This window comes from Prionailurus viverrinus, chromosome B4 (assembly GCF_022837055.1).
Source record: "Prionailurus viverrinus isolate Anna chromosome B4, UM_Priviv_1.0, whole genome shotgun sequence".
Classification (NCBI taxonomy): Eukaryota; Metazoa; Chordata; class Mammalia; order Carnivora; family Felidae; genus Prionailurus; species Prionailurus viverrinus.
This window is the reverse complement of record NC_062567.1, coordinates 22,678,862-22,703,458: the sequence shown is the minus strand read 5'-3', so window position 1 is coordinate 22,703,458 and position 24,597 is coordinate 22,678,862. Positions and strand designations below refer to the sequence as shown.

The following is a 24,597-nucleotide window of genomic DNA, read 5'->3' as shown; positions in this document are numbered from 1 at the left end:
TGTAATATAAAAATAAGCCCCTCCCTCCCACACACATGCAAAAAGCAAGCAGTACATAATCTCTGACAAAGTCCATAAATCAGATTTACCAGACAAAAATTTTAAACTATCATAAATATATTCAAAGAAATAAAGGAAAGTACATCTAAAGAACTAAAGTATAAGAACAATATTTCACCAAATAGAGAATACCACTAAAGAGACAGAAATTATAAAATTATAAAAAAAGAACAAAATAGAAATTTATAGAGTACCAAAAAATACAATAGGTGAAGTGAAAAATTCATGAGAAGATGTCAATAGCAGACTTCAGCTGACAGAAGGAATCAGCAAACTGGAAGGTCGGTTGAGATTGTACAATCTGAGGAACGGATAGAAAAAAGAAAAATAAACAGAGCTTTAGAGTCCTGTAAAATACCATCAGGCATTCAAATGTGTGTAGAAAGGGAGGGGGGGGGCTCAGAAGGAATAGAAAAAGGGAAAGCAGTGGAAAAAAATATTTAAAAGTTCCAAATCTGATGAAGAACATCCAAGTTCAATAAACTCTAAGTGGGATTAACTCAGAGATCTACATCTAGACATATCATAGTCAAACCATAAAAAGGCAAAGAGAAGATCCTGATCATATAGAAAAGTAGGAAGATTCTGAACTCACTTCCTCCTTCCCCTCCCCCACACACCAAGGCTTCAGCTATATACGGAGCAACTCTCTCTGAGAACCTGAAGACTAGCAGAATGCTCTTCCACAGCTAAAGATATAAAGAAAAAGACACATCGTGAAGGGTAAGAGGGGCAGAGACCTGGTTGGGATCTCATCATGGAAACCCACAAGTGGGATTTTTCAAGCCCCACAGTGAACACCACCTGCCCTGGGGACCTTCACTGAGAAGACCAGCCCCAGAATGTTTGGCTTTGAAAATCAGTGGGGCTAACTCTGGGAGAGCTGGAGGACTACAGAAAACTGAGACCCCATACTTAAAGGGCCCATGCACAAACTCACTTGCTTTGAGACACAGCACAAAGACAGCAGTTTGAAAAGTGCTTAGGCTATACATGAAGGGGATTGATTGACTAATTTTACAGCATATTCGAGAGGGGAAGAAATCTGTAGAAATCTTCTCCAGGAATGGAAACACTGGCAGGTACCATTTTTCTTGACTTCATTCTGTCTCATTGGCCCAATACTGGCAGGTACTAGTTCTGACACTTTCCATCTACCTTGCTAGCACCTCTCACCCTGCCCTACAGTTCCCTTGCAGATTTGTCATGCCCCACCTTCCCACTCTTGTATGTGCCTTCCCAAAGTGGTTCCTAACATGCCGCACTCAGCAGGTGGCCTCAGCTAGGACCAGCACCTTCCCAAACTGGCTCTCATCCTGCTACACACACCAGATAGCCTCGGCTGGACATGTGCCACTCCAAAATGTCTCCTTCCCTGGAGTAGGGTTGGGGATCCAGTCCTCCACACCATGTGCCTGCAACAGTCACGGTTGGAAATCATAGCCCAGCTGTCTAGGGTCCAGCCCCACATATCAGTGTGCCTGTAGCAGTAGAGGCCCATCCACAACTGGAGGGTACACATAGCCTACACACAGAGTACACCCCTGGAGGGCCTGGTTTTGCTGACTAGAGGAAACTGTGCTTCTGGGCCCCACAGGATGCCTTCCACATATGGCCACTTACTTAAGACCAGGAGACATAGCTGGCCTACTTAACACATAGAAATAAATGCATAGAGTCGGCCAAATGAGGAGACAGAGGAATATCTTCCAAATGAAAGAACAAGACAAAACTTCAGAAAAAGAATTAAATGCTTAACCAACTGAGCCACCCAGGCGCCCCCCTGAAAAAGAATTAAATGAAACAGAGATAAGCAATAGACCTGATAAAGAGTTCAAAGTAATGGTCATAAAGATGCTCACCAAACTCAGGAGAAGAATAAACATAGTGAGAACTTTAATAAAGAGATAATATAAAAAGTACCAATCAGAACAAAAGAATACAATAACTGAAATGAAAAATACACTACAGGAAACCAAAAGCAGATTAGATGCAGTAGGAGGATCTGCAATCTGGAAGATAGGGTAATGGAAATCAGCCAAGCAGAAAGATAAAAGAAAAATGAATTTAAAAAAATGAGGATAGCTTAAGAGACCTCTAGAATATCAAGTGGGCTATCATTTCCATTATAGGAGTCCCAGAAGAAGAAGAGAGAAAGAAAGGGGCAGAAAACTTACTTGAGGAAATAATAGCTGAAAACCTCCCTAATCTTGAAAGGAAACAGACATCCATGTCCAGGAATAAAAGCCCCAAACAAGATGAAAACAAAGAGGTCCACACCAAAACACAAATAACCAAAATGTCAAAAATCAAAGAAAGAATCTCAAAAGCAGCAAAAGAGAAACAACACTTACATATTGCTATCAGCAATCAGCTGATTTTCAACAGGAAGTCTGTAGGCCTGAAGGGAGTGACATTATTTATTCAAAGTGCTGAAAGAAAAAAAAAAAAACCTACAGTCAAGAATACTCTTCTTGACAAGATTATCATTCAGAATTCAAGGAGAGATAGTTTCCTCAACAAAATAAAAGGTAAAGGAATTCATCACCACTAAAATGAGTTTACTAGAAATGTTAAAGTGACTTCTTTAAGTGGAAAAAAAGGCCATAACTAGAAATAAGAAAATTTTGAAAGAAAAACAGCTCATTGGTAAAAGTAAACCTACAGTAACGGTAAATGAATTAACTACTTACAAAGCTACTATGAGTATAAAAAGACAAAAGTAGTAAAATCAACTATATATACAATAATGAGTTAAGGGATACACAAAACAAAGAAAAAAGTAAAATATGACCTCAAAACGAAACAGGGTGGAAAGCAAAAACATACTGCTTTTAGAATATGTTCAAACTTAAGTGATTAGCAACTTAATATAATATAAACTGCTATGTATGTAAGTTGTTGCATATGAACCTCATGGAAACCACATACCAAAACCTATAATAGATACACAAAAAAATAAAGAGAAAGGAATCCAAACATAGCAATAAAAAAAGTCATCAAATTACATAGGAAGACAGCTCCAGAAGAGGAACTACAAAAACAACCAGAAAACAATTTAAAAAATTGCAATAAGTACATACCTATCAGTAATTACTTTACATACCCATTAAATAAATGCTCCAATCAAAGACATAGGGTGACCGAACATATTAAAAAAAAAAAAGACCCATATGTATGCTGCCTATAAGAGACTAACTTCAGACCTAAAAATAAACACAGACTGAAAGTGAAGGGATGAAAAAATATATTATATGCAAATGGAAATAAAAAAGAAAGCTGGGATAACAATACTGATTCAGACAAAACAGACTTTAAAACAAAGACTGTGGCAGGACAAAGAACGATGATACATAGAGATAAAGGTATCAATCAAACAAGAAATACAAGAATTGTAAATACCTATGCACCCATCATGGGGCACCTAAATACATAAAGCAAATATTAAGAGACATAAAAGGAGAAATTGACAGTAATACAATCATAGTAGGAAATTTTAACACTCCAGTTACGAAATAAAAATGTCTCAATAAATTCAAGAAGGTTGAAGCATCTTTTCCAACCACAATGGTATGGAACTAAAGATCAATTACAAGAAAAAAAATTGAAAAAAATACAAACACATAAAGCCTAAACAATAAACAACCAATGATTCAACAAAAATATCAAAGAGGAAATCAAAACATACCTTGAGACAAATGAAAATGGAAAGACAATGTTCCAATATCTAAGAGACACAGCAAAAGCAGTTCTAAGAGGAAAGTTGATAGCAATACAGGTCTACATCAAGAAACAAGAAAAATCTCAAATAAACTATCTTACCTTATCCAAAGGAACTAGAAAAAGAACAAACAAAGCCCAAAGTTAGAAGGAAAAAAGAAAATAATAAAGATCAGAGCAAAAATAAATGAAATAGAGACCAAAAAACTTAGGATGCACCTAAGAACTAGTTCTTTGAAAAGAAACAAAATGGGTAAACCTTTGGCCAGTTCATCATGAAAAAAGAAGACTCAAAAAAATCCAAATGAAAGGAGAAGTAACAGTGAGCACCACAAAAATACATAATAGACTACAAAATTATAATAGATTAAAATGAACAATTATAGGCCAACAAACTGGACAGCCTAGAAGAAATGGACAAATTCCTAAAAACATACAACCATCCAAGACTGAATCAGGAAGAAATGGAAAATGTGAACAGACCAATTACTAGTTATGAAATTGAACTAGTAATTTAAAAACTCCAAATAAATAAATAAATAAATAAGTAAATAAAGCCCAGGACCAGATAAGTGATCCTGGTGAATTCTTCACAGGTGAATTCTACCAAACATTTAAATAAGAGTTAATATCTACCCTTCTCAAAATATTTAAAAATTTGAGAGGAAGAAGTGCTTCTAAATTCATTTTATGTGGCCAACATCACCCTGATATGAAAACCAGATGAAGACACTACAAAAAAGAAAGAAAGAAAGAAAAAAAGAAAGAAAGAAAGAAAGAAAGAAAGAAAGAAAAAGAATTACCAGCCAACATCCCATTTGAATATAAATGGAAAAATCTTCAACAAAATATTTGCAGATAAAATTCAACAATACTTTAAAATACTTTAAAAGGATCACACACCACAATCAAGTGGCATTCATTCCAGGGATACTAGGATGGTTCAATATCTATAAAGCAATCAACATGATACACTATGTAAACAAATGGAGGATAAAAATCATGATCATCTCAATAGATCAGGAAGAGCATTTGACACAATTCAACATCCATCCATGATAAAAACGCTCAACAAGGTGGGTATAGAGGCAACATATTTCAACATAATAATAGCCATAAGTGACAAACAGATAACATCATACTCTATTGTGAAAGCTGTTCTTCTAAGATCAGAAATAAGACAAGGATACCAACTCTCACCACTTTTATTCAACACAGTACTGGAAGTCCTAGCCACAGCAATCAGACAAGAAAAAGAAATGAAAAGCATCCAAATTGATATGGCATAGTGCTGAGAGCCTTGGTTTTCCTGCAACCCAGAAACAGCAATAGGAACAGACAAAAAAAAAAAAAAGCCTCACTATACGCCTGCTCTCACCTGCCAAAATAACAGTATAGAAGCCTACCAAGACAGACAATAACCAGTCTACTCCAGCTAAACACCCTAGAAAAACTTATGGCTCCACCCCCAACTATGCCAATGTAGTCCAAGTGAGGAACCTTGACTTCAACCCTCCGAAAGCTATTCTGAAGTACTGCAACACTCCTGCTGGACTGTTGTAAGAAAAGACCAAGCAGTGATCCAGGACTTTCTTTCCCACAAGCTAGTAATGAAGCCCAGGTGGTATCAGTGGCGATCATGTGGGAAACATGAACTTCCAACCCTAGTGGGAAGCAACAAGGCACTCCTTCCCCTCCCTGCTTGGGTAGTATCAGAGGAGGCCAGTGAAGAGCTTGGACTTTCACCATTTCTTACTGTTAACAAGGCCACCCCAGAGTTTTCTCTGTGGACACCATGTGGGAACCAGAACTCCTACCATACAGCATTATCCAGGAATACCCCATTGGGCACCAATGGAGACTGAATGGGGAATCTGGATTTCTACCTACACTTGACAATGATGAGGCAGTGGCACCCCATTCTCTACCAGGTGGTATCAGAGGAAGCCAATTATAATAGTAGGTTTAAAGAAGATCCATAGTGTCATATCATATTAAATGTCCATGTTTCAATTTTAAAAAATCATAATACTTGGGAATGCAAGCTGGTGCAGCTGCTCTGGAAAACAGTATGGACGTTCCTCAAAAATGAAAAATAGAACTACCCTATGACCCAGAAATTGCACTACTAGTATTTATCCAAGGGATACAGGTGTGCTGTTTCAAAGGGACACATGAACCCCAATGTTTATAGCAGCACTATCAACAATAGCCAAAGTGTGTAAAGAGACCAAATGTCCATCAATGGATGAATGGATAAAGAAGATGGGGTATGTGTATATATATATATATATATATATATATATATATATATATATACACACACACACACACACACACACAATGGAGTATTACTCGGCAATCAAAAAGAATGAAATCTTGCCATTTGTAATTATGTGGATGGAACTGGAGGGTATTATGCTAAGTGAAATTAGTCAGTCAGAGAAAGACAAAAATCATATGACTTCTCTCATATGAGGGCTTTAAGAGACAAAACAGATGAACATAAGGGAAGGGAAATAAAAAATAATATAAAAACAGGGAGGGGGACAAAACAGAAGAGACTCATAAATATGGAGAACAAACTGAGGGTTGTTGGAGGGGTTATAGGAGGGGGGATGGGCTAAATGGGTAAAGGGCATTAAGGAATCTACTCCTGAAATCATTGTTGCACTATATGCTAATTTGGATGTAAATTAAAAAATAAAATAAAATTAAGTATTATGTTGAAAAAACAAACAAATGATTTAAGGTAGTTACCCTTAAATTCTAATATTTCATTTTATCTTAAAACATGTACATTTGTTCAGGGGTGCCTGGGTGGTTCAGTCATTAAGTGTCTGACTTCAGCTCAGGTCATGATCTGACCTGAAGTTCCTTCTCAACTCCACATCCCATGAGTTTGTGGGTTCTAGCCCCGCACCAGGCTCTGTGCTGAAAGCTCAGAGCCTGGAGCCTGCTTCTGATTCTGTGTTTCCCTGTCTCTCTGCCCCTCCTTGCCTTGCACTCTGTCTTCTCTTTCTCTCAAAAATAAATAAACATTAAAAAAATTTAAAAAAAATCATAATACCAAGAATTGGGAAAGTCTCACACTTAATGAAAAAACACAATCAACAGGTGACAACACCAAGGTGAAAGAGATGTTAGAATTATTATCAGGTATTTCCAAGTAGCCATGATAAAAATGCTTTGACAGCAAATGCAAAAATTCTGGAAACAAGTGACAAAAAATACAAAATCTTTAAATAAATTTTAAAAATCTCAGAAATGTAGGGGCACCTGGGTATCTCAGTTGGTTAAGCATCTAACTCTTGGTTTCAGTTCAGCTCATGATCTCATGGTCATGGGATCAAGCCCTACATCAGGCTTTGTGCTGGGTGTGGAGCCTGATTGAGATTCTCCCTCTCCCTCTGCCCATTCCCCACTTGCACACTCAGTGCTTTCCCTCTCTCTCTTAAAATAAAAGTCTCTGAAATGTGACAGAGACAAAGAAGAACCAAACTGAAATATTAGAAACAAAAAAGATAATAACCAAAATACAAAGCTCAGTTGATAAACTCAACAATCAAATGGAGGGACAGAGGAAAGAATCAGCAAATGAGATGATACAACAATAAAAACTAACTAACCTGAATGACAAAGAAAGCAAAATGGAAATAAAAGAAAAACTTTCAGTAATCTGTGGAACGCTAATAACAGACCTAATATATAAGTTATCAGAATCCCAAAGGAGGAGAAAAACAAGGTGGAGTTAAAAAAGTACTCAAAGAAACAATGGTTCAAACGTCCCAAATATGGTAGAAATGCAGTTCAAAAGCTAAGCAAACCACAAACAGGAAACAGACACAGAAATGCATGCCATAATGCATTAATATTAAATTTCTAAAAACTAAAGACAAAAAAATTTATTGAAAACAGCCAGAGGAAAACCTTACTTACAGGGGAAAATCCAATTAGATAAACAATACATTTCTCACTAGAAACCATGTGGCCAGAAGGAAATGACAAATATTTTCCAACTTTTGAAAGGAAAGTATCATCAACCCAAATCTTATACCCAGCAAAAATGTATTTCAGAAATGAAGGAAGAAACCAAGGCATTCTCAAATTAAGGAAAACTTAGAGAATTTGTCACCAGGAGACCTAATGTAAAAATATGTGGCTAAAGACAATTCTCTAATCAAAAGGAAACAAAGATCTCTGGATCATCAGGAAGAAAGAAAAAAGCTGGTATGCAAAAATATGGTTTTATAAATAGGCTTTTCTTATTGAGTTCTCTAAACTCAATGGTTTGGTGTTTGAAACAAAATTTGTAACACTCTCTGATGTGTTTCTAAATATATAGAGAAAAAAAGTATATAGAAAAGACGTAAGGGAGGTGAAGTGTTTTATATTTCATTTGAACTGGCATATTGATGACATCAGTAGACTGTTAAGTTATTTATACACAACATATTACATAGGACAACTAAAAAGCCATACAGATACACTCAAAGACCCTATAGATAAATCAAAATGGAATTATAAAACATGTTCAAATAACTTGCAGAAAGGCAAGAGAAAGAAAATGGTAAAATGAAAAACATAAGACAAAAATTAAGTTGTTGACATAAGTCCTAACATACCAATAATTACATTAAGTGGAAATTATCTAAATGAATCAATTAAAAGACAGAAATTAGCTGTGAGGACTGAAAAAAACATGACCTAACTATATGCCACCAACAAAAATTTATTTCAGTTTATATAATGATATAGGCAGAGTGAAAATGAAATACTGGAAAAATGTATATTATACAAATATTAATTAAATGATAGCAGAGTGGCTTAACAAAGTAGACTGCAGTGCAAAGGAGATTAGCAGGGCCAGAGAAGAACATTACATAATGATAAAAAGATCAATCCACCAAGAAGACCTAGCAATCCAAAATGTTCCTAAACCAAAAAATAAGACTCTGATGATGTCAAACTTAAACAGCTGAAAGAAGTAGACCACACAATTATAGTTGGAGATTTCAAAATCTCTGTCCCAACAATTGATAGAATAACTAGACATAGAAATTATAGAACTAAAAAACACTACCAACCACCAGGATATAATCCATATTTTTAAAGCATTCCCACCCAACACAGATTGCACATTATTTTTAAGCACCCATGGAACATATGCCAAAATCACATCCTGAGATATCAAACAAACCTCAACAAATTTAAAAGAATTGAAATCATAAAAATATATTCTCTAACAACAATGCAATCAAACTAGAAATCAGTAACAAAAAGCTAACTGGAAAATCTCCCCAAACTTAAAACTAAACAACATATTTCTAAATAAACTATAGATCAAACAATTCTCAATGGAAATAAAGAAAATACATTGAACTGAATGAAAACAAAAATACACTGTAACAAAATGTGTGGGACACAGCTGAAAGAGTACAAGAGGGAAATACATATCACTTAATGCATACATTAGAAAAAAAGGGAAAGTCTCAAATTAATAATATAAGATTTTGCTTAAGGACTAAACAAGAGAAAAGTAAACCCAAAGCAAGTACGAGGAGGTAAATAATAAAGTTTGAAGCAGGAATCCATGAAATTGGAAACAAACAAGAAAGAAAGAAAACCAATTAAACAAAGAAATGTTCTTCAAAAAGATCAACAAAATTGACAAGCCTCTAACAAGACTGACAAAGATAAAAAGAGTAAAGATTTGAGTTACCTGTAATGAGGTATCATTATAGACCCTGCAGACATCAAAAAGATAATAAAGGAACACCATGAATAACTTTACACACATAAATTCGACGACTTAGATAAAATAAACTAATTCTTCAAAAAAACAAAAACACAATTCATCAATTATAAAAGACAATTGAGTATCCCTTATAACTATAAAGAAAGTGGAGTTCACAGCCTTCTGCATGACATATCATAGAGAAACTGGAAAAATACAAAGATAAAGAGAGAATTCTGAAAGCAGCTAGAGATAAACAGACCTTAACATACAAAGGTGGTCACATAAGGGGAGGAGCAGACCTATATACTGAAACTTGGCTAGGCCAGAAAAGAAAAGCAGGAAATCTTCAATGTGATGAACAGGAAAAATATGCAGCCAAGAATCCTTTATCCAGCAAGCCTGTCATTCAGAATAGGAGAGAGAAAGGTTTTCCAAAACAAACAACTGAAGGAATTCATCACCACTAAACCAGCTCTAGAAGAGATCCTAAGGGGGACTCTGTGAGTGAAATGTTCCAAGGACCACAAAGTACCAGAGACATCACTATAAGCATGAAACTTACAAATAACACAATGACTCTAAACCTGTATCTTTCAATAATAACACTGAATGTAAATGGACTAAATGTTCCAATCAAAAGACACAGGGTATCAGAATGGATAAAAAAGAAAAAAAAAAAACAAGACCCATCTATTTGCTGTCTACAAGAGATTCATTTTAGACCCAAGGACACCTTCAGATTGAAAGTGAGGGGATGGAGAACTATCTATCATGCTACTGGAAGTCAAAAGAAGGCTGGAGTAGCCATACTTATATCAGACAAACTAGACTTTAAATTAAAGGCTGTAACAAGAGAGGAAGAAGAGCATTATATAATAATTACAGGGTCTATCCATCAGGAAGAGCTAACAATTATAAATGTCTATGGACCGAATTCGGTCAGAAGCACCCACATACATAAAACAATCACGAACATAAGCAGTCTTATTGGTAAGAATGTGGTAATTGCAGGCGACTTTAATACTCCACTTACAACAATGGACAAATCATCTAGACAGAAAAATCAGTAAAGAAACAATGGCCCTGAATGATACAATGGACCAGATGGACTTGACAGATATATTTAGAACTCTACATCCTAAAGCAGCAGAATATACTTTCTTCTTGAGTGCACATGGAACATTCTCCAAGACAGATCACATACTGGGGTCACAAAACAGCTCTCATATTGATAAAAGAATTGAGATGATACCATGTACACTTTCAGATCACAATGCTATGAAACTTGAAATCAACCACAGGAAAAAGTCTGGAAAACCTCCAAAAGCATGGAGGTTAAAGAACATCCTACTAAAGAACGAATGGGTCAACCAGGCAATTAGAGAATAAATTTAAAAATTATATGGAAACAAATGAAAATGAAAACACAACAATCCAAAACCTCTGGGATGCAGCAACGGCAGTCTTAAGAGGAAAATACATTGCAATCCAGGCCTATCTCAAGAAACAAGAAAAATCCCAAATATATAATCTAACAACACACCTAAAGGAACTAACAACACCTAACAGAACAGTAAAGACACCCCAAACCTGGCAGAAGAAGAGACATAATAAAGATCAGAGCAGAAATAAACAATATAGAATCTAAAAAAAAAAAAATTGACCAGATCAATGAAACCAAGAGTTTGTTTTTTGAAAAACAAACAAAATTGATATATAAAAAATAAACAAGACCTCTAGCCAGGCTTCTCAAAAGAAAAGAGGGAGGACCCAAATAGATAAAATCACGAATTAAAATGGATTACAACTAATCCCTCAAATACAAGCAATTATCAGGAAAACTATGAAGAATTATATGCTGACAAATTGGACAACCCGGAAGAAATGGACAAATTCCTAAACGCCCACACACTACCAAAACTCAAACGGGAAGAAATAGAAAATTTGAATAGGCCCATAACTAGTGAAGAAATTGAATCGGTTATCAAAAATCTCTCAACAAATAAGAGTTCTGGACCAGATGGTTTCCCTGGAGAATTCTACCAGACATTTAAAGCAGAGTTAATACCTATCCTTCTCAAGCTGTTCCAAAATATAGAAATGGAAAGAAAACTTCTGGAATCATTCTATGAAGCCAGCATTACTTTGATTCCCAAACCAGACAGAGACCCAACAAAAAAGGAGAAGTACAGGCCAATATCCCTGATGAATATGGATGCAAAAATTCTCAACAAGACACTAGCAAATCGAATTCAACAGCATATAAAAAGACTTATCCATCATGATCAAGTGGGATTCATTCCTGGGCTGCAGGGCTGGTTCAATATTTGCAAATCAATCAATGTGATACATCACATTAATAAAAAAAAAAGGATAAGAACCATATGATCCTGTCAATAGATGCAGAAAAAGCATTAGACAAAATACAGTATGCTTTCTTAATAAAAACCCTCAAGAAAATCGGGATAGAAGGAACATACTTAAACATCATAAAAGCTATTTATGAAAATCCCACAGCTAATATCATCCTCAATGGGGAAAAACTGAGAGCTTTCCCCCTGAGATCAGGAACACGACAAGGATGTGCACTCTCAACACTGTTGTTTAACACAGTGTTGGAAGTCCTTACATCAGTAATCAGACAACAAAATGAAATAAAACGCATCAAAATTGGCAAAGAAGTCACACTTTCACTTTTTTCAGACGACATGATACTCTACATGGAAAACCCAAAAGACCCCACCAAAACTCTGCTAGAACTGATACATGAATTCAGCAAAGTCGAAAGGTACAAAATCAATGTAACAGAAATCGGTTGCATTTTATACACCAATAATGAAGCAACAGAAAGAGAAATAAAGAAACTGATCCCACTTACAATTGCACCAAGAACCATAAAATACCTAGGAATAAACCTAACCAAAGATGTAAAAGATCTATATGCTGAAAACTATAGAAAGCTTATGAAGGACATTGAAAATACAAAGAAATGGAAAAACTTTCCATGTTCATGGATTGGAAGAATAAATATTGTCAAAATGTCAATACTACCCAAAGCAACCTATACATTGAATGCAGTCCCAATCAAAATTGCATCAGCATTCTTCTCAAAGGTAGAACAAGCAATCCTAAAATTTGTATGGAGCCACAGAAGACCCTGAATAACCAAAGTAATATTGAAGAAGAAAATCTAAGAGGGAGCCATCACAATCCCAGACTTTAGCCTCTACTACAAAACTGTAATCATCAAGACAATATGGTATTGGCACAAAAACACACACATAGACGAATGGAATAGAGAACCCTGAATTGTACCCACAAATATATGGCCAACTAATCTTTGACAAAGCAGGAAAGAGTATCCAATGAAAAAAAAGGCAGTCTCTTTAACAAATGGTGCTGGGAGAACTGGACAGCAACACGCAGAAGAATGAAACTAGACACATTCTTACATCATACACAAAAATAAACACAAAATAGATGAAAGACCTGAATATGAGACAGGAAACCATCAAAACCCTAGAGGAGAAATCAGGAAAAAAACCTCTTTGACCTCAGCTGTAGCAATTTCTTACTCGACACATCTCCAAAGGTAAGGGAATTAAAAGCAAAAATGAACTATTGGTACCTCATCAAGATAAAAAGCTTCTGCACTGCAAAGGAAACAGTCAACAAAACTAAAAGGCAACCAATGAAATGGGAAAAGATATTTGCAAATGACGTATCAGATAAAGGGCTAGTATCCAAAATCTATAAAGAACTCACCAAACTCCACACCTGAAAAGCAAATAATCCAGTGAAGAAATGGGCATAAGAAATGAATAGACACTTTTCCAAAGAAGACATCCAGATGGCCAACAGACACATGAAACAATGCTCAATGTCACTTATCATCAGGGAAATACAAATCAAAGTCACAGTGAGATACCACCTCACACCTGTCAGAGTGGCTAAAATGAACAAATCAGATTATAGATGCTGGCAAGGATGTGGAGAAATGAGAACCCTCTTGCACTGTTGGTGGGAATGCAAGCTAATGCAGCCACTCTGGAAAATAGTGTGGAGGTTCCTCAAAAAAGTAAAAGTAGAACTACTCAATGACCCAGCAATAGCACTGCTAGGAATTTACCCAAGGGATACAGAAGTGCTGATGCATAGGGGCACTTGTACTCCAATGTTTATAGCAGCACTTTCAACAATAGCCAAATTATGGAAAGAGCCTAAATGTCCATCAACTGACGAATGAATAAAGAAGATGTGGTTTATATATACAATGGAATACTACTTGGCAATGAGAAAGAATGAAATCTTGCCATTTGCAGCAATGTGGATAGAACTGGAGGATATTATGCTAAGTGAAATAAGTCAGTCAGAGAAAGACAGATACCATATGTTTTCACTCATATGTGGATCTTGAGAAACTTAACAGAAGACCATGGGGGAAGGGAAGGGGGGAAAAAGTGACAGACAGGGAGGGAGGCAAACCATAAAATACTCTTAAATACAGAGAACAAACTGAGGGTTGATGGGGAGGGGTGGAGGAGAGCAGAAAGTGGATGATGGGCATTGAGGAGGGCACTTTTTGGGATGAGCACTGGGTGTCATATGGAAACCAATTTGACAATAAATTTCATATTTAAAAAAACACTGCAGAGCAGTGTATATCCTCTTGTGAATATACACACAAAAATCTTTAACAAAACATCACATAGAATTCAGCAACATATAAAAATGTATGTACACATAACCAATGGTATTTATTTCAAGGATACAAAGTTGGTGCACTCTTCACAAATCAATCTACTTACCACCACATTAACAGACTAAAGGAGACAAATCACATGATCATATCAACCAATGTAGAAAGAGAATTTGATAAAATTCCACACCCATTCATGATAAAATCTCTCAAAAAAAATAAGGAGAGGGGAACATTCTCCATTTGATAAAGAATGTTACAAAAACCACATGTAACATCACAGGTAATGATAAAAAACTGAATGTTTTTCCTCTAAGATCTGGAACAAGGCAAGGATTTCTGCTCTGATGACTCTTATTCAACACCGTGCTGGTAGTTCTATTCAGTGTAATAAGGCAAGAAAAGGAAATAAAAGACATACAAATATAAAAGGAAGAAATAAAGCTGTCTCTATTTGCAGATGACATGACTATCTGCATAGTATAGCCCAAGGATTCTACAAAAGAACTAGAACAACTAAGGAAGTTCATCAATGTCACAGGTTACAAGAGAAAGATGAAATATTATGATCATCTCTATATACTAGCAATGAACATGTAAATACAAAAACTAAAACTCCAATGCCATTTATAATCACTTAATATATTAGATACTTAGGCATAAATCTATCAAAACATGTACAGGACTGGTATGTCAAAAACTACAAAATACTGATGAAAGAAATAATAATCTAAAAATGGAGAAACATATTAGGTTCATGGATTGCAAGACTCAACATAATACAGATGTCAGTTATCATCAAATTGATATGCAGGTTTAATGCAAGTCTTTACAAAATTCCAGCAAGACTTTTTGTAGCTATAGACAAAATTATTGCAAAATTTATAAAGAAAGTCAAAGGATTTAAACTTAACTTTTTTTTTTGGGAAAAGAAGAATAAAGTCTGAAGAATTACTCTACCTGGTTTAAAACTTATTTTAGAGCTATGGTAAATCAAGGCTGTGTGGTAGAGATGGGAAGACAGATATACAGAATAATAGTACAAAATAAAGAATTCAGAAATAGACTAAAAAATATGCTTGACTGTAGAGAAAATTGAAAAAGAAATTCAATTGAGGAAAGATAGCCTTTTCAACAAATGGTGCTGGAACAATTGGGCATCATGGACAAAAAAAGAGAAAAAAAGACTTTATCTGGGTCTTATACCTTATATAGAAACTAGTTCAAAATGTATCAGTCTTTGATGTACACTATGAAACTACATATACTTTTAGGGAAAAAAAATAGGATAATCTCCAGGATCTCTGATGAGTTCTTAGATTTGACACCAAAACCATGACTCCTAAATGAAAACTGGATAAAGTGGCCTTAATTAAAATTAGAAAAGTTTGCTTTATATAGTTACAAGAGTGGGAGAAGATACCTACAAACCACATATCTGACAAATGACTAGTGTCTTGAATATATAAAAAAATTCTTGAAATTTATCAGTTAAAAAATACAACCAAATGCATCATCTATGGAATAAATAATTCATAAATTTATTCTATGAAACAAATAATTCATGGGCTTTATTGAAAACTTCTGCTCTGCAAAAGACACTGTCAAAAAATGAGAAGACAACCCACAGACTGGAAAAAAATGTTTTAAAAGATATATCTGGTGGTGAACAGACACATGAAAAAATGCTCAACATCACTCATCATCAGGGAAATACAAATCAAAACCACAATGAGATACCACCTCACACCTGTCAGAATGGCTAACATTAACAACTCAGGCAACAACAGAGGTTGGTGAGGATGCGGAGAAAGAGGATCTCTTTTGCCCTGCTGGTGGGAATGCAAACTGGTACAGCCGCTCTGGAAAACAGCATGGAGGTTCCTCAAAAAATTAAAAATAGAACTACCCTATGACCCAGCAATTGCACTACTAGGTCTTTACCTAAGGGATACAGGTGTGTCGTTTCAAAGGGGCACATGCCCCCAAATGTTTATAGCAGTGCTATCGACAATAACCAAAGTATGGAAAGAGCCCAAATGTTCATTGATGGATGAATGGATAAAGAAGATGTGGTATGTATGTATGTGTGTATCCACACACACACACAATAGAGTATTACACAACAATCAAAAAGAATGAAATCTTGCCATTTGCAACTACCTGGATAGAACTGGAGGGTATTATGCTAAGCAAAATTAGTCAGAGAAAGACAAATATTATATGAATTCACTCATATGAGGAATTTAAGATACTAAACAGATGAAAATAAGGGAAGGGAAGCAAAAAGAATATAAAAACAGGGAGGGGGACAAAAACAAGAGAGACTATTAAATATAGAGAACAGAGGGTTACTGAAGGGGTTGTGGGAGGGTGATGGGCTAAATGGGTAAGGGGCATTAAGGAATCTACTCCTGAAATCACTGTTGAAATCATCTACTCCTGAATTGCTATATGCTAACTTGGATGTAAATTAAACAATAAATAAAATTTAAAAAAAAGATGTATCTGGAAATGGACTTCAAAATATGTAAGAAACCCTTAGAACTTAAAAATAATGAACAACCTGATTCAAAAAATGGGCAAAAGACCTGAACAGACACCTCATCAAAGAAGATATAAAGATGACAAATAAGCATATGAAAAGGGTATGATTAATTTTTCTAGGCTTGGTGTATATTGCTCTTTTATTCAAGAAATCGGCAGTTATAAAACAAATCTACCTGTTAAAGGCTCTTGGTCATTTTGAAAAATAAATAACGTTAAGATTTGAAAAAAAAAATGGGTGCCTAGGTGGCTCAGTTGGTTAAGTGTCTAATTTCTGCTCAGGTCATGATCTCACAATTCATGAGGTTGAGCCCTGCATACGGCTCTGTGCTGACAGCTCAGAGGCTGGAGCCTGCTTCAGATTCATGTCAATAGGGAATTGCAAATTAAAATAACAATGAGATACCACTAAATATCTCTTAGAATAACTAAAATTCAAAACAGTGACACCGCCAGATGTTGGCAAGTATACGGAGTAACAAGAATATTCATTCATTCACTGCTGATGGGAATGCAAAATGACATAGGCACTTTGAAAGACAGCTGGGCAGCTTCTCACAAAACTAAACTCCTACCATATGATACAGCAAACATATTCCTTGTTATTTACTCAAATGAGTTGAAAACTCATGTTCACACAGAAACCTACACACAGGTATTTATAGCAGCTTTATTCATAATTGCCAAGACTTGTAAGCAATCAAGATATCCTTCAGTAGGCAAATGGATGAACAAACTGTGGTACACCCAGACAATGAACTGTTACTCAATGCTAAAAAGAAATTAGCTATCAAGCCATGAAAAGACATGGAGGAAACTTAATGCATAGTATTAAATGATAAAGCCGATCTGAAAAGGCTACATACTGCCTGATCCCAACTATATGACAAAACTATGGAGACACTAAAAAATAATCCATGCTAAACAGGGAAAGAAGGTTGAATAGCAGGAGCACAGAGTACTTTTAGGGCAGTGAAATGACTTTCTATGATACTGTAATGTGGATAAATGTCATTATACATACACTTGTTGAAAGCCATAGAATATAAAGTGGACCCTGCACTTTATAAACTATGGACTTTGGGTAATTGTAATGCATCAATATAGGCTCATTCTTTGTAACAAATGTACCACTCTTTTGAGAGATATTGATACTAGGGAAGGCTGTGCATGTATAGTGGCAGGGAGTATATAGGAACTCTCTGTAGTTTCTGTTTCATTTTGCTTTGAACTTAAAATTTCTCTAAAAAATAACGTCTATTAAAAATTAAAATTAAAAAATTTAAACCCCAAACAATTCAGATATTAAATTTGCAATTGATATATGAAGTAATATTTCACGAAAAGAGGACATACAAAAGACAAATAAGCAAATGAAAAAAAAAAATCTACATCATTAGCCATTATGGAAATACAGATGAAAACCACAGTGAGATATCCCTACATACCTATCGGAATGACTAAAATATAGTGACAATACCAAACACTGGTGAGGATACAGAGAAAATGAATTACCCATATATTGCCGATGAGAATGTAAAATGGTACAATCACTCTAGAAGACAGTTTGGCAGCCAGAGTAAACATGCAACTACCATAAAAACAAGCAATTGTATTCCTAGACATTTATCTATGAGAAATGAAGACTATAGTTTTGAATGTTTCATTGACGAAAATTGTGTAAAGGATACCTAAAATTTCCCTACATTATTTCTTATAACTGCATGTGAATCTACAGTTACGTCAAAAATTTTAAAACTGCATAAAGCAATAAAACTGTTGATAAGTTTGTAATTTGTATGACAACAACAGCACAAAGGAGGAAAGAAACAAGTATATTAGCTGGTATCAATCTGAACTAGATTGGTATACATTGAAATGTTAATTGTAATCCCTAGGAAAACCAAAACACAAGGAAATTAAAACGGTACACTAGCAAATATTTATTTACAATGAAAGAGAGCACTACTGGAGAAATGGAGAAATAGAAGAGACCTAAGACATATGAAAGAAAAATAGCAAAATGGCAAATATAAATCTTACCTTAGCCAACATGCTAAATCTTCCTGCTATGGAGATTGGTTTAGTGACGGATATAAGGTTGAACAAATATGGAAGCTAACATATTCATTGTTTGAGGAGTTCACTCTCCCACTGGACAAGAAAAAGGATGACTTAGTTGATGCTGGCCTTCAACTGGTGAACACAGTGGAGCCAAGGGATATGGCTTGCTGACGTTAGGAAATGGGTAACAGGGGAAAATAAACTGATTCTTGCTTGACATTGTTGAGCTGCCAAGCGTCCCAGTATTAGAACATACATTGCCTCTGAGTGGATAAACTAGACAAATTCAGCCTGCAGGAGCATGGCTTTGCTATTAGTCCTTCATGTAAATAAAATGGCACCTCTTTCTCCAAACAGATCCAGTTCCATGCTTGAACATATTGGTTGGTAAGCTGAATTCAGGCCCCACCTGCCCCCCCTTGCCCAGGCTCCTTGGAGCAGTGAACAATCTACACAACCATATACTGGATCTCTGAGCCTTGTCTGAAATATGCTCATTTTGGGGGGTTTTGTTTTGTTTTGTTTTTAAATATAGTTGACATACACTGTTAAATTAGTTTCATCCTGGAGTTTTTACATGAACCAATACATCTTCCTTGTTAATTAATCCACTTTGAGTAAGTCTCTCCTATTACTTGCACCCAAAAGTAGCATAACTCATACAGCATTTCTTATAAAATGAGATGTTACAAAGAATAGATGCTAAAATTTGGAATCATCTGAGCTGAGAAGGTAGGCTGGAAGTTGGCAACCTCTGTATGTTGCAACTGGTTAAAATATTTCCTATTGTATTTTAGGACTCTGAACACATGTCTACCAAGGCTAAAGCATTAAGACATCTGGTTAAAAAAATCAATTAGGATTTTGGAGATTTTGAGTACATAATACAGCCTTGAGTTAGGTCTTATGTGAGTGACATAAGCTTAGGCTACAGGTGGCCTTTCTGAAAGTAGAGACGAAACACAAAAAAATAGTTGCTGTCTTACCCAATCTCTGCTTAACTGAGTGTTTGGTCAATTAATATATTCCATTCTTCTGTAAAACATCCTGACTGAAGCCTGTAGTCCACAGAATGTTCGTGGCTATGGGTACCACCCTTAACCTACCAGGCATACCCGTTCCCATCAACGGAGTTTTATGGCTACCCAGTTTGTCTCTTTTCCTAAACTTATTTATGCCAGTTACACTTATTGTAATTATGTACTTGAATTAAGTATTACAGAATTACAGAAACCAATGAACTGTAAGTATGACAATAGAGTTTTTTTTCTATGAAAACTAAATTAAATGCTTTAGAATGACTTGATAAAAATCAATTGCTTAAAAATTGCTCTCAAAATATAAAAATTGAGGGAAATTGTAAAATTTAAAAGGATTTTTCTCTCATATATTTTACAAGATTCTTGTGGAATTCTCACTTTACTTAAAAAAAGGAAGTGTAGGGGCGCCTGGGTGGCTCAGTCGGTTAGGCGTCCGACTTCAGCTCAGGTCACCATCTCGTGGTTCGTGAGTTCGAGCCCCGCGTTGGGCTCTGGGCTGGTGGCTCAGAGCCTTGAGCCTGTTTCCGATTCTGTGTCTTCCTCTCTCTCTGACCCTCCCCCGTTCATGCTCTGTCTGTCTCTGTCTCAAAAATAAATAAACGTTAAAAAAAAAGGAAGTGTAAATCTAGATGCCTCAATGAATTATGAACTAAGGTTTATGTGAGAAAAACCCATACTCGAAGAAAAGACCTTGGCTTCATACCAAAATATTAGTGAATGAATGAGTGAAAATAAAGTGTTTATAAGAATTATTATCCTTTTATGTTTCCTTTTGAATTCAAATTGACCAAAACAAGTAGTCCTACCTTGATGGTTAAGAGGTTTCTTCTGTCTGGCTTTGCTAAGGATACTATTCTATGGAACGGATTATTCATAGTGTCTGGAGGCCTGATAATCTGAAGGCTTTTTTTTTTTTTTTTTTTTTTTACTACAAAAGCAAATAAGCTTAGGCCTGAACACCCTCACCCTCTGTATCCAAATACTTCAGGTCATGTATCAGATGAATGGGGGAAAAACACACAACATATTTAAGGAAACTGTATTTCCAAAGAAGTACAAGTCTAATAAATGATGATCTTAAGATCCAGCATTGAGGGAAGAGACCTCTCTTTCCTTGTGGGCATGGCGCTGCTGGTCACACTGCCACCATGAGGCCAACAATGAGGAAGGCAAGGTACTGGGGGACATCACTGGGCCGTAGATCAAGACTTGCCTGAGGTCTATACCCTGACTCTTCTTTTTAAATATATAAGCCAGCAGATGTCCTTTACAGTTTGGATTTAGTTTTGCTTGTTTCAAAACAAATACAAAGAACAGCCTTTTGGCCTGGGAAATGGGGGGAGGCAGTGTCCAAAAGCGGATTAAAAAGCTCAACCAGATAAAGTACATTTCTTCTTTAGAGGAATTTTGAGAAAGGCACGATGTTTTTTTGTTTTGTTTCTTAGGGTTTTTTTTTTTCCCCCGGTTAGTGACATTTCCAGAGATGTTTTAATGCCCCATTGATCTCTTAGTGCTCCTTAAAGGTTGGTGCCATGGACAACTGCCCAGCTGGACTTCCACTTAAACCTGTCTCTGGTGTTGTTATAAAGTGTGTTCTACCCAAAGGCCAGTGGATAAATTACAGCAGGACACCCAGACTACAAGTCAAATGGGCCCTTTAAAAAATGTGCATGGCCAAACTGAAATATTACTTTAAGTAATGCAGCAGAGCAACAGTGTCAAGACACAAGGAGCAGTCAGGGGTGAATCTACTTGCTTTGAAGAAAGTCACGGTACAGCAGGAGTGTCCTGTGATCGCAATGGCGTAATGCAGGTCCCTTCCAGTGGGAAGTTCTCACCTGAATATAAAGAAGGGTGTTCATCTGCTAATGTACACAGTGTTTCTGCTGGTCCCAATCCCAACTGCCCTGGGATCCACTCCCCATTCCTCCTTTGCTCTGCAGAAAGGAGGAACCCTGCAGGCTACTCCCCAAGCTGGGAACAGGCAGTGTGGACATTAGTAGGAGATAGGGGGAGGAAAGAGGGAGAAGCCACAGTATTTCTCTTGTCCCCATCTGTCCCTGGCAACATCTGATGCAACAGATGAGTCACTTCCACCTCCCCTCTGATGACCTTCGCCCTTTGCCTCCTCATTCTGGTCCAGGGGTAATGGTGGCCACTTACTAGTATTAATCTATGGATTGTCTCCGAGTCTGTGGTTGGGTGTTTCAGCTCTGCCTTCCCCTGGGTAACCATTTTCCTGTATCAGACTCTCTGTTTTAAATACTCAAGTAATTTCTCTTCCCTCAGAAAATTGAGATATATAGTACATAACTCAAAGCCTTAGGACAAAGCTTCAGAAAGATGGGTCCAAAATATACTGTCTTATTGCTGCTCTTCCATTGCTGAAGGATTTCAGTCTATTTGTTTCACACTAGTAAGTGCTCATGTTATTTCTTCCCCTTCCATTCTCAACATTTCTTCTACTTATGACTTAAAATTACACTTGAACTTATAAATGGACTTTCTTGTTTTCTAGTTATTACATCTTGGCATAATACTTTCCAAACACCATTTTATTATGTTCCACACTTAAAAAGCCACCTGGATATTCTCCCTTTCTAGTCTTTTTGTTAAACTATCTTTAAGCCCCCTTGCGTGTTTTTGTAATGTGTAACGCAGGCTCTGTTACGATAGAAAAGTTTCAAAAGACTTGTGCAGCTGGGAACTTTTTGATGATTTCATTTTATAAGTCCTTTGGAATGAATGTGGGCATTAAGAGGCACAATGAATACAATATCAATTTAACAAGATTTGAGTGGCCTTATTTTTACAGAGAAGTTAACATTTCTAGACATTGCGATTCCACCAGTGGCTTTCTCCATAATGTTTTAAAAATGGAATTTAGCAGACATATAAAATGGAAAAAATAGAAGAGCTGTCATAAATCTTTTTTACTAAAGTGTTTTGCGATTGCTTCAGAAAGAAACAAGATGAGAAAGTCCAGGTGCTATTTGTTAAAGTATAGGGTTGATGTTTCAGCATCTCACAGGGATATAATGAAAGAAACTGAAGAACACAGGTCACATGTTTGATGGTAACTCACCAGAAAAATCAGGTCCATCTGGCTTCTCCACAAGACACAGGAATGTATGAAGCCAAAGCAATGAAAAGTGCACAGCGTGGCAGAATTCACCAGACCCTCTCTCTGTGGCAGGTCCCAGTCTGCCCCCACCCTGATGGTATTGCCCCATGTGGGTCATAACAGGGGACCAGAAGGCAGGCTGTGGAGGTGGATCTGCTTACTTTTATGACAACTATGAGGGTGATCACATCAGCCACTTGTACCACTAACACCATCCCCTGAAAGGAGATCACTGGGCCACCTAACTTGGGCTGGGAAAGTTAGGAAGATCTCTCAAGCACTGTTTCTCTCTCTGCATTCTGCAAGCTGATAAACACCAAGAGACTTTATTGTTGACTTGTGCCTTTGGACCAACTCTACTTCTCCACAGACATTTTTTTCTTTTTTGGGTCTTGGGTTCAGTAGACAGCTTGCACTTCACCCTCTGAAAACTACTTAAAGATTGCTTAATAGCTTGACTTTTTAAAAGTCAATATATTTTTAAAGCTTTTATATATCAGTCTAGATCTCTCTCACTCTTTTTAAAAGATGTGTAAGGGTCCCTCACATGGATACACTGTATTTGTTTAAACCAGTGCCATACTGCAAAAGGAAGACTACAACACTTTCTCCCCAAGGGGTTGTTTTCCCAAAATGTAGTTTTATTTATTGAATTTCATGCCTTATTGAACTTTCTACGTACTAAGTACAGAGCTAAGTTAATTAAATACTTTTGCAAAGGGAAATAGAGAATTGACTACTTTGCTCGTATACTGCCAAGTAATATACGAATCATGTAAAATATGTGAATCGTAAATAGTACTAGAAGTTGCCTCTAATAAATATTTAGAATAGATGATGATATTTTTACAAAGAAAACTATACGATATAAATACCTATGTGTTCCACACACAAAACGTAATGTGAATTATACATCTGTTATAAAATTTAGGGTCAGTTATAGAAGCTAACTTTCCAGTTTTACTAAGAATAGGATGTATTTTCAAGACTCCTCTGGGAAGCTAGAGATTTCACCTAGCAGTAGACTACAAATTAGGGCCCTCTTGCACTCTTCTTTCTATGCTAGTATATCTCTGCTCATCTAGGGTCCTGGGAGAAGAGAAGATGGAGTTCCCTCTAACTCCGGTATGCTGGTATAATTCCAGGGCCCCTAGCTCCTATTTCTGATTTAACCTGACTCCTACACAAATACTCCTGAATTCTTCTTTTGTTTGCTGTGTTGGCTTCCACTTTGATCTTGCTCCCTTCTGGCCCTGGCTGATGCCCTGCATCCCAAATTCAGATAATTCCAGAGTCTGACCGATAATTTAGCTATGTAACTTTGACTGGGCTCAGGTTCCAAATAACCTGATTACAGCAATTTAGTAGGAAGAACTAGCATTGCGTATAACATACCAGCTAAATATGGTTTTACTTTACTGAAGAAGTCCCAGGTTCATAGTCCTTTACATAATTACTTAAGAAAACCAATTATGTGTAGTCATTTAATTCTTCCAGGCTATTTGCATAAAGATTTGTGAATGACAATTCAGTATTATCTCCCCCCCCACCCGTCTTATTTAATTCATTTGGAATGATCAAATGGATATGCGTTTCAAAATAT

The 24,597-nt window shown here is 36.2% G+C and overlaps 1 protein-coding gene across 1 annotated transcript in view; it reads right to left on the bottom strand.

Annotated features, from left to right (window-relative positions):
* Nucleotides 1-302: 302 nt before the first annotated feature.
* Nucleotides 303-24,597, bottom strand: part of LOC125170528 (translation initiation factor IF-2-like) — a 45,544-nt gene continuing 21,249 nt past the window's right edge. Inside the window, exons 2-3 of the mRNA XM_047867257.1 lie at nucleotides 2,415-2,492; nucleotides 303-361 (exon numbers count right to left, since the gene is read on the bottom strand). The gene's annotated coding sequence lies outside the window, so the exon portion shown is untranslated. The remainder of the gene's footprint in view (nucleotides 362-2,414; nucleotides 2,493-24,597) is intronic.